The 18132-nt window shown below is 46.0% G+C and overlaps 1 protein-coding gene across 8 annotated transcripts in view; it reads left to right on the forward strand.

Annotated features, from left to right (window-relative positions):
- Positions 1–18132, forward strand: part of LOC116987449 (gap junction gamma-1 protein-like) — a 99406-nt gene that overhangs the window by 18097 nt on the left and 63177 nt on the right. The window lies entirely within an intron of this gene.

Genomic DNA, 18132 nt, shown 5'->3' on the forward strand with positions numbered 1-18132 from the left:
TACAGAGAGAACCTTGATGAAAACCTGCTCCAGAGCATTCTGGACCTCAGACTGGGGCAGAGGTTCACATTCCAACAGGACAATGACCCATCAGCACACAGCCAAGACAACGCAGGAGTGGCTTTATGACAAGTCTGTGAATGTCCTTGAGTGGCCCAGCCGGAGCCCGGACTTGAACCCGATCGAACATCTCTGGAGGGACCTGAAAATAGCTGTGCATCAATGCTCCCCATCCAACCTGATAGAGCTTGGAAGGATCTGCAGAGAAGAATGGGAGAAATTACCCAAATACAGGTGTGCCAAGCTTGTAGAGTCATACCCAAGAAGACTTGAGGCTGTAATCGCTGCCAAAGGTGCCTCAACAAAGTACTGAGTAAAGGGTTTGAATACTTATGTAAATGTGATATTTCAGTTATTTAATATGGATGTATGGAAATCGGAAAAAAAAATTCTCTAAATCACTTGGGCTTCAACATGATTTGATTTAAAAGTGCTATATAAATAAAAATTACTTACTTACTTACTTTGTCGTCTTCATTGCTGCCATGCTTCACCTCATTGGTGAAGAACTGCCACAGGGATCCCAATCCTCTACAGAACTGACGGTGGGCTCTTCAACCCTAATATGTTGAAGGCCAAGAGCAAAGTCAGTAACACCTCCATCATGGAGCTTCAGTACGCGGACGACTGCGCCATTACAGCACACTCTGCAGAAGACCTCCAGGGCATCCTGAATGCCTTTACCAAGGCATACAGGGCCATGGGCCTAGCCTAAAATATCAAGAAGTCCCAGGTCCTACATCAACCTCCACCCAACCAGCCGTCTACCCAGCCCACTATAAAAGTGGACGACACCACTCTTGAAAACATTGACCACTTCGCCTACCTTGGCAGCATTTTTTCCTCAAAAGCTGACATCGACTGATGGTCAACCATCGCCTGAGTTGTGCCAGCACACATGTCAATCTCAGGAAAAGGGTCTTTGAAGACCGAGACCTAATGGCTCAAACAAAACTGCTGGTCTACAGAGCCACTGTCCTCTCCACCCTGTTGTATGGAGCCGAGTCATGGACCACCTACCGCAGGCACCTGAGAGCCCCGGAACAATACCATCAAAGATCCTTACTAAAGATTCCGAGGATCAGCTGGGAGGACAAACGCACCAACATCAGCGTTTTGGAGGAAGCCAACATGATCAGCATCACCACCACAATAATGCAGCACCAACTTCGATGGACTGGCCATGTTATCCGCATGTCCAACACACATCTCCCTAAACAAATCCTGTACTCTCACTTGAAGGCAGGTCAGCGAGCCCCCGGCGGGCCAAAGAAACGCTTCAAGGACAACATCAAGAACAGTCTGAAGAAATTCCACATCACATCGAGCAACTGGGAGCACATTGCACTGGGCAGGCACTCCCGGAGGAAACCCGTGCAGGAAGGAGCTACACGTCACAAAATGGAATTACGCCGTGTCGCAGAAACAAAGCGACAGCACTGTAATGACAGAGAGAAGTGGGCTAGACGACTACCAACCACCGGCAGTCTCCACTGCCCACGTTGCACCAAGGTGTGTGGATCGCGGATCTGCGATCCACAAGAAAAAGACACAATACACTATAGGATTCAACATGAACGTCCCCCCCAACAGCAGAATCAACACTTTCCACGGTGGGGGAAGGCACCAAAAAGTCCAGTCCTCCTCCTCCTCCCAGTCCACCCGAGGTCGGGGCCTATTTGAGGCCTCCGCAGCCAGTCGCGGCAACGGGCCCGATGTTATAGGCCCTCCTGCCGGGAAGATGGAACGCCGGCGTCGGGTGAACAGTCCTCAGCGGCTTGGAAATGTCTGGAGTGTCCGCCTCCTCCCCGGAGACCGCGGCACCCGTAGTCCTCAGGCCGCGTTGGTTGGAGCTCCGACACTGTCGATCTCGGATCCCAGGCTCCGCGGTGTTTTAAATCCAGCGCCACCCGCGGCTGGACGCCCGCAGCCACAGCTCCGCGATGTTGGGAGTCGGCGGTCACAGCACTCCGGAGCTTACCGCACGGCGACCCGGGTAGGGCATCGCCCGCTCCGTGATGGTGTCCCAGCACTGTGCAGCCGCCGAAGCTGTAGTCCTGGCAGGTCCCGGCAGGAAACGCCGCTCCAGTCCCGATGGTAGACCGCACGTAGAGGACAAGGATGCGATTCGGAGGAAAAGCGCAGAAATAAAGTTTCCCCCTCCCCCCCCCCCCCCCCCCCCCCCCCCCCCCCCCCCCACCCACCACATAAAAGACCTACAACAAACATTTTATTTAACAGGACTAAAAATAAAAATAAAAAAGGTTGAAAGGACGGACTGCAGGCAGAGCAATCAAATATACAACGGCGCCCCACTCCTGCAGTCCGCCACGACAACTCGACAAACTGGGTGGGTGTGATGATGCATCCCTGTTTGACCCCCGTTTCCACAGTGAATGGCTCGAACTCAGAGCCGCAGTTGCTGAGCACTGTGACCGACATGCCATCATGTAGAAGCCCCAATATTCTGATGTACTTGTAGTGACAACCGTACCTTGATAGTATGCTCCAAAGAGCCTGGCAGTCTACCGTCAAAAGCCTTTGTCAGGTCTAGGAAGGCCATGTACAAAGGCTGCCTTTGTTCACGGCATTTTTCCTGGAGTTGGCGTGCTGTGAATATCATGTCTGCTGTACCTCTGAATGGACGGAAGCCACACTGTGATTCTGGGAGTATCTCCGCAGACAGTGGAAGAAGTCGGTTTGCGAGGACACAAACTAGGACTTTGCCTGTTGTTGACAGGAGCGAGATGCCCCTGTTGTTTCCACCTTCAGCCTTGTCCCCCTTCTTAAAAATTGTCATTATTAGGGCATCCCTGAATTCTGAGGGAACTTCTTTTTCCCAGACCTTGAGGAGTAGGACATGAATGTGGTACAGGAGCTCCGGTCCACCTTCCTTTAAGATCTCAGCTGGGATCCCATCTGGACCGGTGGCCTTGTTGTTCTTAAGGCTGTTGATGGCATCTTGATCCTCTGTCATAGTGGGATGTTCTCCCATGTCTTCTCTGGGGGATGCAGTGGGTAATGTCTGGTTCAGTTGTGCTGTCATGGTTGAGGAGTTCCTGGAAGTGCTCTTTCCATTGGGAGTTAATGGACTCATTGTCCTTCAGCAGTTCTTGTCCGTCTGTTGAACGCAGGGGGGTTAAGCCACGGTAGCTTGGACCATAGACGGCCTTATTAGCGCTGAAGAAGTCTCTGGTGTCACTCGAGTCTGCCAGTCTCTGGATTTCCAGAGCCTTATCGGTCCACCAAGAGTTCCTAAGCTTCCTCACCCGGCTGTGGACATCCACCTTGGCTTTGGAGTGAGCCGCTCTTTTGGCCTTGCAGGTTACATCATTTTGCCAGGTACGAAAGGCTTTCCTTTTCTTGGAGATGAGCTGTTCTATCTCTGTGTCGTTCTCGTCAAACCAGTCCTGGTGTTTTCTGGACTTGCACCCAAGGATGTTTTTACAGGTATCAAGGATGTATACAGGTATCAAAGATATCTCATGTTTTTACAGGTATCAAAGATATATCTCCTCACCTGAAGTGCTCATTGAGTGTGATGCATGTAGTGAGATCACAGTCACGCCTAATTTAGTCATTACCCAAATTCTACAAACAGTGGGAATGAGTGGATTATTATCATAAAGACAAAGGAAGACTTGCTTTATAAATTTTATCATATCTTTAAAATACTCAAACATAATCCATATGCATGAATTACTGCAATGATAGGCAGTGTATACTGGTTTCATAAACAACATCCCAGCTAACTGTTGAAACAGGGCTCTCATGGGCCCACTGTAACTGGCAGTCTGACCATTTATGGTAGGCGTACTGCTGACGCAGCTAAGAGCAGCTAGTTTCATACTGCAGCCTTCAATAACCTTTGAATTATTTTCTTTGCAACAAACCTGTTTATCATTTCACTGGTGATAATTGTCATGTAAAAGGGACTATTTTCAATTAACATTTTAATAGAGAGCTAAACATTTCTATTTTTTATGTCACTAATTTAATAACCATTTTTTTAAATAAAAAAAATCATCATTGTCACTGCCAACAGACTAAGACTACAATAAAACAGCTGAGGGACTTTGCTCCCCATAACTTAAGTGAGTGACTATAAATGACAGTTATGTAAAATTATTCCAGCCATCAGTGAATGAGTTCAATTCAGTTGTGGAATTAATAGAACATTTAGAAATTGTGCAGGGTTTTTCCTTAAAAGGGCATCTTGTCTGTCATTAACTTTATGTTTGGTATCCATTATTTTCAAACTCTGATTACAATGCAAAAAAACACTTTCTCAAAGGTATAATTCACATAGTTCCATTGCCTTAAATTGCCCTTTGACCACATGAGCAGTAGTCAAAGAGATGAAAATAGATTTCCCATACTAAAATTCTCCTATTCCAAACAGTGCACAGATAGTATAAAATAATTTGTATTTCTTGTCTCAATAACAGCTGTTTGTATGGCTAATTCTGTTTACAGAAACCAGGCAGCTAATGATGCATGTCATTTCATTTACTTGGACAAATTATTTGTGAAACAAATGCCTATTATTAGAATATTATCCCATTGTTCAGCTGTGAACATTCTCATGTATACTTACACCAAGGTGGAATATTTACAGCACTGAGATTCCATTTCCTCTATCCCTGTTTCCTTAAAAGTATATAGAATATGCTTGCTATAATGGTAAGCTTTACAATTCATAAACCATTTGTTAGACTTTACAGTGAATTACAGTGTGATGAAAATTGAAAATGCATCTAATTTTTATCATTGTCAATTTGTAATTTTTTTTAACCCTTTGGCCTGAAATATGGTTATATTTCAAAGAGCAATTGTAATTAAAAAAAACATTGTAAAACATTGAATTATTCTTTATATGCTTTGCAACGTCATTAGGGGACCATGCAGCTTCTATTCAGGACAGATGTGAAAGCCTGATTTATTTCTGACCTGCAATGTTGCAAGCGGGATAATAAATGTGATATTTGGAGAAAGATGCAATTAGGTTAAAAAGTTAATTCCTTTATTGGATAAAAAAAACTGCTAGATTAGTGCTAAACATTCAAGCCAGGCAAATTTACTTAGAACATAGAAAAAGGTACAGGACAGGAACAGCCCTGCAGCCCACATGTGGCAAACATAATGCCAAGATAAACTAATTTCATCTGTCCACACATATCCCTCCATTGACTTCACTGAATTCCACTGAGAACATTGACTTCTCTAACTTCAAGTAGCCCTTGCTTTCCATCTCTCTCCACCCCCTCCCCTTCCCAGTTATCTTACCAGTCTTACTGTCTCTGACTGCATTTTATCTCTGTATCACCCACTCTCCTGATATCAATCTGAAGGGTCTCGACGCAAAACATCACCCATTCCTTCTCTCCAGAGATGCTGCCTGTCCCACTGAGTTACTCCAGCAGTTTGTGTCTATCTTCGATTTATACCAGCATCTGCAGTTCTATCCTACACATTTTGACTGCTCCACTGTGGAATCTCCTCAAGGTGGGTCTACTTTGAAGAAGTTCTCCTCCTCTCTCTGACGAGAGTTCAGCAACATCCTCTCTCACTGCTCTCCCTCTGTGATTCCTCCTGTCCCCAGACTCTACGACCACATCTTAACCCAGATCCGTTACCACAGGCATGTTTGTTTTCTCGGTTCCATCTTTTACCTCGTTGATTCCAGCTCCGGTTCCAGACCTCCCAGTTCAGACCCAACGCAGATTGCAGGTTCCGCCAGTCGATCTGCCATTTTTCACAACAGTTCTCATTCCGTGCTCTGCGTTCTACACCTGCTACGATGCACTGGCACCGAAAGGCCCTCGATCTGACTCTCCCGCAGCTTCGGGCTTCACTCAACCACACCTGCAATGGACCCCAACTGCACCAATCGACGCAGATCCAGGCCCTCAACAAACGCTTCCTTTTCTACCTAGACTCCACAAAGGATCGCAAGCTTGTGCACCTCCAGACTGGTCCCTCCACCGACACTTCTTGACTCGACCCAACCACCCACAGGCCCGGGGCTCCATCGCTGGACTGCAGCATCTGCCCGAATACCACGAGGCCGAGATCCGTGACGCCATTGCCACCACGAGGAACAGCACCAACACTCACCGCCTCTCCAACCCTCGACACCTTCCCAGCCGATCCCAGGCCTGAATCACCGAAGAACCCGCTGCCGCTGACCTTCACCGCCTCCCCGGGACCACCGCTGCTGCCGCCAACTCCCACCGTCTCCCTAGGGCCGTGGCCGCCACTGCGGCCGACCTTCACCACCTCCCAAGTGCCTCCGCCGCTGCCTTCGACTCCCACTGGCACCCTGGGGCCACGGCCGCCGCCAACTCTTACCGCCTCCCTGGGGCCACCGCCTCCCGGTGCCACTGCTGCCGCCAACTCTTACCGCTTACCCAGGGCCGAGGCAGGCGAGCTGACCTTGGCGCCGCAGCCTGTCCCCGTCCCCCCAGGATTACCGCACATATACAGCACATAATCCTTCGACATTTTCGCCACCTCCAATGGGATCCCACTACTAGCCACATCTTCACATTTCCACTCTTTCTGTGCTGGGCCTCCTCCATTGTCAGAGTGAGGCCCAGCGCAAATTATAGGAACAGCACCTCGTATTTCGCTTGGTTAGCTTACACCCCAGCGGTATGAACATTGACTTCTCTAACTTCAAGTGACCCTTGCTTTCCCTCTCTCTCCATCTCCTCCCCTCCCAGTTCTACCAGTCTTACTGTTTCCGACTACATTTTATGTGTACTGCCCACTCCCCTGACATTAGTCTGATGATGGGTCTCGACCCGAAACATCACCCATTCCTTCTCTGCAGAGATGCTGCCTGTCCCGCTGAGTTACTCCAGCAGTTTGTGTCTCCCTCCATTCCTGCATATCTAAGAACCTCAAACAACACTGTCGTGTCTGCCTCTACCACCAGCTCTGGCAGCATGTTCCATGCTCCCATTACTCTCTTAAAAAATAGTACTTGCCTGGCACATCTCCTTTGAACTTTGTCCCTCTTACCTTAAAGCTCTGCCCTCTAGCCTTTGTCATTGCTACCCTGGGAAAAAGCTTCCAATGTCTACCCATCTAATTTGGCATACTTTCATTAGCAGGGCTGCCAACATTGGGTGAGAGGTGGGAGTGAGAAATTGCAAGAGAAGTTAGAGAAGTCAATGTTCATACCGCTGGGGTGTAAGCTAACCAAGCGAAATACGGGGTGCTGTTCCTATAAGCCCAAGAGAACGCAGCAACAGAGGGGGAGGGAGGTGTTGTCTCTCCCCCACCCCCCACCCCCCTCCATTGGTACGGAGATTTTGCATTTTTCAGCTTGAAATTGTGCAATCTGGAGCATACTGTAGCGAGTCTTTTAACTTACACTTGAATGGAATATTTATGCTTTAAATTGGATTAGCTATGTATAAGGTTAGGCTAAATTACATATCTAATTACATTCCACAGTAGAGCCAGGCTCTGATCAGCAGGTGCCTACCCTGACCCTGAGTCCAGCCTTACACCTGGCCCCCTATTCTACCCTGATCATAGCTGCTTACCTGCTTAGGTTCTCAGTACTGAACACTCCCATTGTCCCAGCTTTGACTGCACACCTAGTACTATTCCAAACCTTGACTCTGGATGCACACTTGGCCTTGCTCCTAGCCCCTCTGCACTGACAATATATCTGGCCCACACATAAAGCCTCATATCTGACCCCCTGGACTTAACCTATTACGTTCAAGTCCACAGGTGCTTATCTAATGCAGTAATCTTTTATGGTACACTTTACAGACCAAATTTTCTATGACAAAATTTGTGACATTCATTGGCTTCCTAGTTATCTAACATGCTAGTTACTTTGTCAGAGAAGTCATCAGTTGTTTGAACGATCACTGACCACTGGCCTTGGGGGTACCCAGCAAGGGAGTGGAGCAACTGAGTGGGGGGAGGGACTTTTTGAAATTTGATGTATTAAAATCATGTTTTAGTGCATTGTAGAAGTATGATTTCAATGTTTTTTGTTTGAAGTATTTTTAAGAGGTAACTTTTTAAGGGATAACTTTCCACACAAAGGGTGGTGGGTGTATGGAACAAGCTGCCAGAGGAGGTAGTTGAGACGGGGACTATCCCAACATTTAAGAAACAGTTAGACTGATACATGGATAGGACAGGTTTGGAGGGATATGGACCAAAATCAGGTAGTGTAGCTGGGACATGTTGGCGGGTGTGGGCAAGTTGCGCCGAAGGACCTGTTTTCATACTGTATCACTCTATGACTACATTATACATCCACCATGCATGAATGCTTCAAAATCATGTGGTCAAGTTTTATTGCCATATACTCAAGCATAGAAACATAGAAAATAGGTGCAGGAATAGGCCACTCGGCCCTTTGAGCCAGCACTACCATTCAATATGATCATGACTGTTCATCTAAAATCAGTACCTCTTTCCTGTTTTTCCCCCATATCCCTTGGTTCCGCTAGCCCCAAGAGCTAAATGTAACTCTCTTGAAAACATCCAGTGAATTGGCCTCCACTGCCTTCTGTGGCAGAGAATTCCACAGATTCACAACTCTGCGTGAAGAAAGTTTATCCTCATCTCAGTCCCAACTGGCCTACCCTGTATTCTTAAACTGTGACCCCTGGTTCTGAACTCCCCCAACATTGGGAACATTTTTCCTGCAGTTATCGTAAATGAAAATCTAGCAGGCAAGCAGGATGCTTTCTCCAACCACCCCCATATGAAGGCCACTATCTTCCACCGTTTCTACCCAGTGCTTGATACTTACTTCCAGCAGCCACTGGTTGTCCTCCAGGACGCACCGAGCCGCAGCCTGATCCATGCCGGTCACCAGGGTGAATTCGGCACAGAGACACTCACGGCAGTGGCACAACGCTTCCGAGGCCTCCGACGGCCCGGGACTCTTGCACTGAGGCTGCTCCATGGCCGGAACTGCAGTGAGCGACTCGCCAGCCCAGCAAACACTCGCCAGCCCGGCAAACACTCGCCAGCCCCGGCTCCCCGTCTGCATCTGTCCCCGCCCGCTGCTTCTGCCTCCATCCCTTCCTCCGCCCTGGATCTCCAACACCCGTGGCCCATGCAGTTGATATGAGTTTTGAAATTATCGTTGATCACAGAATTTCTCACGACAGAGTATGAGAAATTTGTGATCAGCGTGAGAGCTTGAGAATTTGGCGAAATGCGTGATTCTCACGCTCAATGCGTAAGATGGCAGCCCTGCATTAGATTTCCCCTCAACCTCTAAATTTAAAAAAATGTTTGTAGCTAATGCCCTCCAAATACAAGCAGCATTCTGATAAACCTCTTTTGCACTCTCTCCAAAGCCTCCACATGCTTTGCAATATATTCCGATTATTGTGGCTGCTTAATCAGTTTCGGGCAATTACTAGGGTTCGACAATGAAACGTGAACGTGGCATTCAAGTACTCTAACAACTCATGAGCTTTGCACACATTGTCCTGAACCAGCCACATCGAAGCTATGGCCTAGAAAACACACCAAAGTGTCTCCCTCCTTAGAAGGCTTAGGAAGTTCAACATGTCCTCAACAACCCTTGCCAATTTCTACAGATATACTGTAAAAGGCATTTTATCGGGATGCATTGCAGTCTGGTTTGGGAACGGCTCCCTCCGAGACCATAAGAAATTGCAGAGGTTGTGGACGTAGCCCAGACATCACACAAACCAACATCCATTCCATTGACTCCATTTACACTTCAGGCTGCCTCAGAAAGACCGCCAGCATCATCAAGGATCAGTCTCACACGGTTCCTCCCTCATCTTCCCTAACCCCTTAGGCAGGAGGTACAGATATTTGATAACACATACCTCCAGATTCAGGAACAATTTCTTCCCAGCTGTTATCAGGCAACTGAACAGTCCTCTCATCAGCTGGAGCACGGTCCTGATCTATCTTCCTCGTTGGACACCTTTGAACAACTATCTGTAAAAACGTCTTGCTGTAACTCAGTACAGGTGACAATAATAAATTAAACTAAACTAAATACTTTAAAGGAAACAGAATTAATTTTCAAAACGTGTTGAGAGGATTTGTAACACTTCCCCATGTTCTAAATATAGTTTGCATTTATCTTGGGATAAAGATGAATAAAAGCTTGGTCATCCATAATGACTGAGGTTTTTTTATTTGAGACTGATATCTCACTGATCCAGGAAAATTGGAGAACTCTGTTTTGGTTTGGAGGTACACAAAAATACTGGAGAAACTCAGCGGGTGCAGCAGCATCTATGGAGCGAAGGAAATAGGTAACGTTTCGGGCCGAAACCCTTCTTCTGACTGATAGGGGGTGGCGGGGAGAAGGAAGGAAAAAGGAGGAGGAGGAGCCCGAGGGCTGAGGGATGGGAGGGGACAGCCCGAGGGCTGAGGAAGGGGAGGAGACAGCAAGGGCTAACAAAATTGGGAGAATTCGATGTTCATGCCAGCAGGATGCAGACTCCCCAAGCGATATATGAGGTGCTGTTCCTCCAATTTCCGGTGTTGCTCACTCTGGCAATGGAGGAGACCCAGGACAGAGAGGTCGGATTGGGAATGGGAGGAGGAGTTGAAGTGCTGAGTCACCGGGAGGTCAGGTAGGTTCTTGCGGACTGAACGGAGGTGTTCGGCGAAGCGATCGCCCAACCTCCGCTTAGTCTCACCGATGTAGATCAGCTGACATCTAGAGCAGGGGATGCAGTAGATGAGGTTGGAGGAGATACAGGTGAACCTCTGTCGCACTTGGAACGACTGCTTGGGTCCTTGAATGGAGTCGAGGGGGGAGGTAAAGGGACAGGTGTTGCATTTCTTGCGGTTGCAACGGAAAGTGCCCGGGGAGGGGGTGGTACGATAGGGAAGGGAAGAATTGACAAGGGAGTTGCGGAGGGAGCGGTCTTTGCGGAAGGCAGACATGGGAGATGGGAAGATGTGGCGAGTGGTGGGGTCACGTTGGAGGTGGCGAAAATGACGGAGGATTATTTGTTGTATGTGACGGCTAGTGGGGTGAAAGGTGAGGACTAGGGGAACTCTGCCCTTGTTGCGAGTGCGGGGATGGGGAGAGAGCAGTGTTGCGGGGCATGGAAGAGACCCTGGTGCGAGCCTCATCTATGGGGGAGGAGGGGAACCCCCGTTCCCTGAAGAATGAGGACATTTCAGATGCCCTGGTGTGGAACGCCTCATCCTGGGAGCTGGTGCGGCGTAGGCGGAGGAATTGGTAGTAGGGGATGGAGTCCTTACAGGAAACAGTGTGGGAAGAAGTGTAGTCCAGATAGCCATGGGAGTCAGTGGGTTTATACACCCCCTCTCTGTTTTGGTTTGTCTGTCTATGCTGTTGTGCCTTAACTTTCAATTAAGAGGTTTTTGATTTGTCAGTGGAACTAAAAAATATTTTTTTATTCATTCAGGGCTGTGTTGATTAGGAGTTATTGCCCATCCCAAATTATTTCTGCCAAAATGGTTGTATCCTGCCCTTTTGAACAGTACAGTTTATGATAATAAAATTACTTCCACGGTGTCATTAGGTGCTTTGTTTCAGGAGTTTAACCCAGCAGCAATCAAGGAACAATGATACAGTTAAGGGCCTGTCCCACTAGGTGATTTTTTAGACGGCTGCCAGCGACTACGACAATGGACGTAATGACATATTTTTATATCGTTTCAAGGATTCTTTCCTTTTTGACTATGATTGAAGACAGGGGATCAGAAGATAATCGATACGCATTCACGAGCTCTCCACGAGACGTTCAATACCATCGAAAGATAAATCTTCCAAACACAGCCTCTTGATTAATAGTTTCTTTATTGTAGTAGTAAAAACAGTAAGGTATTCATCCTACTTCTTGTATAAGTACATTTTAATCTTACTCATGTTCATACTCGTGCATGGTCGAAAGCTGTGACCTCTCCCCCATGCTTCTTCAAACTAAACTAACTACTCGGGAGTCTGCGCGAGAATCCCAGCCGTTAACACATCTCAGACTACGTATAAATCCCACCCACATAAATACAGGCAGATAAAATGTAAAGGTAACTTGTTATAATTATAACATACTGAGTTAGCTAAATGGCTACTACAAGCGGTACAAGTACAGAGGGATATGAGGGTATGCATCTATAGTTCATTGAAAACAGCAGATAGGTTGAAAAACTGTTTAACAAAGCATATCTTTGGGCTTTATAAATAGAAGCCACAATGAGCCTTTATAAAATGATATTTTAAGAGTTCTGGGCACCATAACCAAAGAAAAAGTTAGGGGCTTTAGCGAGGGGGTCAAATGAGATTTACTGAAGTGAATCAGGTCTGAGGGATTTTAGTTACATGACTAGACTGGAGAAGCTGGGAGCTAAATAATGGCCGGTTCTCACGGTGCGACCTGACCCAAGATGTCACAAGAGTGAAGTGGTCGTGGTCCAGCACGAGTTCAGCACGATATAACGGGGGGTAGATAAAGAGTTCCCACGGTACTCGGCAATTCTGTCATTTGTGCGAGTGACTTGTCCGTCTCCCGATCTTTCCTGTTAATCGTGAATGAAATTCGTGGACTGTAGTGTAGTTAATCACGTGGCACAAATGATGTCACTTTTTTTCACACACTATATAAATATCCTCCGTTCGTAGAATTGGCTCATTTGCAGACATGACTATACAAAGTTGGTTCGAGTACAGGCTGGTTGTTATTTTCATTGACGCGCTGTATGCATTAGCGCAACGTGCATCGAAAACGCTTGCGTGAAGGCTGAAGGGTGAGATTAATTAAAAAGAGAATTAAGAGGAAGTCTCACTGGGTTAAGCCCATGTTTCAACGGAGACCTCAATTTGGACAATATGAGCAACTGCTTAATGTGCTGTGCGAAGAGGATAAAAGTGCATTCAAAAACTTTGTCAGAATTTCACCCGAGCTCTTTAATGAGTTAAAGAATAATTTGGGACCTCTGCTGAAGAAGACTGACACTGTAATGAGAAAGGCACTGGAACCAGGGTTGCGCATAGCAATCACCCTCCGCTACTTGGCCTCAGGCGATTCTTATAAAAGTCTATCTTACAACTTTCTTGTCGCCACCAACAGCATCTGTGGTATTGTCCGAGAAACCTGTGAGGCGATCATCCAATTTTATTCAGCTGAAGTGATGGAATGCCCCAGTACACCAGATGCGTGGAAGAGAGTTGCACTGGGGTTTGAAAACAGGTGGAACTTTGCTCACACATGTGGGGCTTTGGATGGCAAGCATGTGGCAATTCGTAAACCACCTCAATTTAGCATGGCTCAAATTATTTCAATTACAAGAAATTCCACTCATTGTACTCATGACGGTGGTTGATTATAACTACGACTTCCTGTATGTGGATGTGGGCACACCTGGAAGTGTTGGTGATGGCCGGATTTGGAAAGAAACCTGGCTTGGAAAGAAAATGGAAGGCGGAACAGCAGGCATGCCTGATCCAGAACCTCTGTCAGGAGAAGACAGCCCGGACATCCCATATGCGATGGTTGCAGATGAAGCCTTTGCACTACGGCCCTGGATTATGAAGCCATATCCACAGAGGAATCTAACTAGGGAACAGAGGATCTTCAATTACAGGCTGTCAAGGGCCAGGAGGGTAGTAGAAAATTATTTTGGCAACTTGGCAAACAGATTTAGATGCTTGCTCAAGACAATGGAGCAGAGGCCCAAGAATGTGGAGAGTATAGTATATGCAGCATGTGTTCTGCACAACCTGATCCGAATGAGAGGTGCAGCTGCTGAATCAGCAACATCCATCCAGGACGGTGACATAGTGGACAATGTCACAGGGGAAGTAACACTAGGTGCTTGGAGAAGTGGTGCGAACAAGTTGAAAATGGTCTCACTGCAGCGTTTGAAAGGTGACTCGGGCACATCCAGTGTGAAAGAGCAAAGAGACCATCTCTGCGCTTACTACAATTCACAATTGGGGAGTGTGCCGTGGCAGGACAGCTATATTGATGGGTAGCCGACCACAGGAACACTACTGCATGTTATAAGCTGACTTCCTAGTGTTGTCCTCTGAAAAGTGTTTCCTATAAGATGTTCGTCCGCAAAACCTGCCGTTTAGAACATTGCATTGTCCCTTTAAATGCCTGAGTTCACGCTTGTAGCGGAGGTTGATGGATATAATGTGTTTTAAATAATCTCGCGTGCCTCATTTGTTGTATTTCGTGTTTGCGAGGCCCTTTTACAGACAAATGTTTTGTGTGATGCATCTCCTCTCAATATGTGACAGAATTCGTCTTCTTATATTGTCAAATAGGAATAAAGACTTTGTATCACATTTACCGTGCTGATTGTCTTATTTCATTTTCTACCAAGAGGTGAAGAACACGTTTAAATAGCTGAACATTTCAGGGTCCTGCACACTCAAAAATGTAAATGAGTGAAAATGTGATTATATCACCTCCATTAAGGTATTTTGTGTTTCAGCATGAGAGGGATTATAACATTAGAGACATTCATCTTGTAGTGATGTATTAATGACGATTTGCAGACATCAAGCTGATAGTAAAAAATAAATTTATTTAGCAGTGAGGTAAACAAGCAATGACAATCAAAATGCTGAGGTAAAAGCTTTATCACACTTCAGGATATAATAAAATGTGGAGCCACCAACACTCCACCAGTTCCCCATCTTGTTCCCTGTTAAAGTTATATGGCCTTACCTTCTGCCATCTTACCTTTATGTTATCGTCTGCTGAGGATATTGGGGAGGCAACAGCTACTGGGGAGGCAATCTCAAATCCACCTTGATCCTCTCCCTGCTCCAAGGAGCCCACAGGCAGTGGTATCTCTGGCATCTCCTCTTGCCTCTCCACCTGTCTCTCTTGCTGAGCTTCCTCCTCATTTACCTGCATGGCTAAAAACGTTCTGACTTTCTTTGACCCCTTTCTTTGCGCTTTTCTGAGAGGCATCTCTGCAAGTCTTTTTACTGTGAAAAAGATTCTCAAACAATGACAATTAGGTGGCACGTCCTCGATGGACACATGGTCCATTGGCGATATTGAGACCACCTTTTTTACTCACCTTATGTCCCTTCTGTCAAGCTTCCGGGTTTACCGTTCTCAGGAGTTCCCACGGTACCCGCAAGAGTCATTACGGATATCGCACTGGCATCTGCGTTCATACAATGTTGCAACGCTGCTCAAGTCACTCTTGGAGAAATTCAAAAAATTTTGAATTTTCTCCCGACCTTACAAAGTTACACGACTACCTGCCGTTAGCGCCACGGAAGTCCTCAGTGGTGCACGAATGCCGTACTGCTATCGCAGAAGGTTCCCATGATGTTAAACTCTTGTTAAGTCTTGCTTCAGGTCGCACCGTGAGAAAGCCCTTTTAGTGCCTACCCATCCTCTTCCTGGTTTCCCTCTTGTTTTTAATAAAGGTATATAAAGCTTTAAGATTTTCTTTAATCCCATTCACCAATGCCATTTTTTGGCCCATATTGGCCCTTCCAATTGCCTGCTTAAGTTCTTTGCATCTTTCTTTAGATTCCTCAAAGGTCCTGTCTGATTCTAACCTTTTAAACCTTACACGCGCTTCCTTTCTCTTTTTGACCAAATTTGCAACCTCATCCAAGGTTTCCTTACTTTGCCATCGTCTTCCCTCCTTATTTAAACATACTGTTAAATTATATTTTTCACGTCAGTAGTTGTGGTGTCATTATTATTAACTACCATTTATTTTCTTAATTTCAGATCATAAATCCAATTTAAATTCCATACTTAACATGGTGGGATTTGAGCATGGATCTCTAGACTTTTAGTTTAAGCTCCAGATTACTATTCTAATAATTAACTGTGTTACCATAGCACTAAATTCACTCCCAACAACTGCCAAGAGCAGAATTACGAAACCCTGCCACGGTTAAACATAAAACAGGTCTTGAAAAGGGATTGAGTTATTGTTTTTGGGCTCTGACACTGAAAGGTTTAATAAATAGCCTATACTATTTGATATATGGATATCCCGCAGCTCCGCTCTTGCTCCCCATCCCCCCCCCCCCCCAGTTGTAACAGGGGTAGAGTCCCCCTAGTCCTCACCTTCAACCCCTTCCGCCGTCGCATACAATACTTAATCCTGCAACATTTTCACCACCTACAATAGTATCCCACCACTAGCCACATCTTCCCATCTCCACCCCTTTCCGTTTCCGCAGAGACAGTTCCCTCCACAACTCCCTGGCCAACTCGTCCCTTCCCACCCAAACCACACGCTCCCCAGGTACTTTCCCCTGCAACCGCAGAAGATGAAATACCTGTCCCTATACCTCCCCCCTCGGCTCCATCCAAGGACCCTGACAGTCTTTTCAGGTGAGGCAGAGGTTCACTTGCACCTCCTCCAACCTCATCTACTGTATCCGCTGTACCAGGTGTCAACTTATATATATCGGCGAGACCAAATGCAGGCTCGGCGATCGATTTGCTGAACACCTCCGCTCAGTCTGCGTCAATCTACCTGATGTCCCGGTTACCAAACACTTTAACTCCCCCTCCCATTCCCACACTGACCTTTCTGTTCTGGGCCTCCTCCATTGTCAGAGTGACGCCCAGAGCAAATTGGAGGAACAGCATCTCATATTTTGCTTGGGAAGCTTACACCCAAGTGGTATGAACATTGACCTCCAATTTAAAATAACCCTTGCTTTTCCTCTCTCTCCACCCCTCCCCCTTCCCAGTTCTCCAGCCAGTCTCACTGTCTCCGACTACATTTTATCTCTGTTTGCTTTGTTGTTACTTTCTCTCAGCTAACAATGATCTATTCTACATTTTTTCCTGGTCTCCATTCCCTTTGTCCTGTTTTCACACCTTGCACTTACTTATCTTTGTATCTCCCTCTCTCCTGTCATCAGTCTGAAGAAGAGTCTTGACCTGAAACGTCATCCATTCCTTTTCTCCAGATATGCGGACTGTCCCGTTGAGTTACTCCACCTTTTTGTGTCTATCATTGGTTTAAAGCAGCATCTGCAGTTCCTCCCTACACTATACCTTTTAGATATCTCAAAACATTTAAATTTTTTTAATCATCTAGCCTATCATGCTCACTGAGAAGTGGTGCAAAAAGTTTCAATCTTTGCTTACTTGCATTCAGAAGAAATCTCTTTTAAATGCATAGGATGTGTAGAAAAGAACTGCAGGTGCTGGTTTAAACCGAACATTCTTCAGACTGAAGGGTCTCAACCCGAAACGTCACCCATTCCTTCTCTCCTGTCCCGCTGAGTTACTCCAGCATTTTGTGTCTATCTTCTTTTAAAAGCATTAAATCTATTGCTTTTAAGGAATATTTGGATTTAATGAACATTTTCCTGAAATTGTTATTTTCTTTGTACACGTCCCCTGTGAATCATTCCTTCTCAATGCAATTTCCAATTGGAACTTATTCCAGAAAGCAGTTTGAAATCTTCTTTCCCTTTCATACAAAGTGAGAGTTAATTCAATTCAGATTTCTCACAATTATTTCTCTGAATGTTGTTTTCAGAATTAGCTCACAGGTGACATTGGTTCATGCACAAATGATTAGCATTATGGTAGTTCTTTGAAACTACCCATAAGTGGTAACTGCAAGTCTGACAATGACGTATAGCAGAGTGCAGCACCTCGGGAAATTGTAAAACGGCAGAGAACGACGATGATAAGCCAAGGTTATCCTGAGCTTATAGTAAATCACATCAGTAGAGCCAGGATTTTGCCATCAATGCCATGTACCTTTTCATGCCTTTTTTGACGATTTCACTAGGATAATGCCGTTTTCATGATCGATTGCCTAAATCGGCCTTATTTTGTCGTTTTGCTAAAAGGTCGTGCTATTTTCTCTAGTTGTAACGTGATTACAATGATGTTTTCTATGTTAACACGTTAATATTAATGTTATTATTAATGTGTTAACATAGTATAACTTACAAGAAAACTTCCACCACCGAGGCAAAACCGGGGGCGCCACAGTCGGTCGTTCATTCGTTCATGCTGCTGCCCGCTGGTTCAGTTTTCTCCAAGATCTATTTTAGAAAGAACTGCAGATGCTGGAAAAATCGAAGGTAGACAAAAAATG

Source organism: Amblyraja radiata, chromosome 2, assembly GCF_010909765.2.
Source record: "Amblyraja radiata isolate CabotCenter1 chromosome 2, sAmbRad1.1.pri, whole genome shotgun sequence".
NCBI lineage: Eukaryota > Metazoa > Chordata > Chondrichthyes > Rajiformes > Rajidae > Amblyraja > Amblyraja radiata.